The sequence below is a fragment of the Corvus brachyrhynchos genome, unplaced genomic scaffold (genome assembly GCF_000691975.1).
Source record: "Corvus brachyrhynchos isolate BGI_N302 unplaced genomic scaffold, ASM69197v1 scaffold85, whole genome shotgun sequence".
Taxonomy (NCBI): domain Eukaryota; kingdom Metazoa; phylum Chordata; class Aves; order Passeriformes; family Corvidae; genus Corvus; species Corvus brachyrhynchos.
Genome location: NW_008238634.1, coordinates 199,467 through 200,367, shown reverse-complemented (window position 1 = coordinate 200,367; position 901 = coordinate 199,467). Strand labels below are relative to the sequence as shown.

Genomic DNA, 901 nt, shown 5'->3' with positions numbered 1-901 from the left:
GCCGGCCCGGGCGGGGACCGACCCCCGTCCCCCCGGGGCGTCCCTCGGAGGGGCTTTTCGGGGAGCTCCCGCCGAGCCGAGGAGGGAGAGGAGGCTGCCAGGGCGGCCCCGGGACCGCGCATCCTCCTCGGCGCTGGAGTCCGTGAGATCCAACCAACACGTCCTACCGGAAATGTTCCACCCCCTTCTTCATTTGCCTTTTTATTATCATTTTCCACCTTTTCCTCCCCCTCCCCTTCCCCCCTCCCTCATTTTCTCCGTTGGTTCATTGTTTGGGTTTTTTATGACAACTCATTTTAATTTATTCTTTCTTTCCGTGCCCGTGTGCGTGCGTTCCCTGCCGTAGGTAGCAGCTGTAGTGAGTGTTACTGCGTGGAAATAAAAGGCAAAACGTGCTGGAAACTCATCTGGATACCTGGGAGGGGAGGGGACGAGGGGACCGCGCCCTCCTCATGGTGGGGACAGCGGTGTCCTTGTGGGACGGGGACTGGGAGTCACTGGGAGGCACTGGGAGCGATGGAACAAGCGGAGTTTGGTGGCCCCATGGCGGTGGGTGAGGACAGGGGTGTCCCTGGGGGTCCCACAGCTGTGACAGGTACGGGGGGTGTCCCTGGGGGTGTCCCTGGGGGTCCCACAGCTGTGACAGGTACGTGGCAGCTCCAGGGCCGGCAGCTCCACACCTGCACAGGGATTGAATGTCGGGAGAGCTTCCAAACAGCTCTGCTTCCCCATGGATCCCTCGGGAATATCCCCTGCAGGGAGACCACCCCCGGCATGGGGCACCCAAGGCGGGCCCCCCCGGGACCCGCAGGAATGAGGGACTTGGAGGTGGGGGAAGCTCAGAGGAGAAAGGTCAGGAGTCCTTCTCAGGTTCTCCTGGAATCTGGGGAAAAACACGTAC

General features: G+C 61.9%; 1 protein-coding gene across 1 annotated transcript in view; it reads left to right on the top strand.

The window, feature by feature from the left end:
* LOC103617750 (homeobox protein EMX1) overlaps positions 1-901 on the top strand; it is a 19,452-nt gene that overhangs the window by 7,310 nt on the left and 11,241 nt on the right. The window lies entirely within an intron of this gene.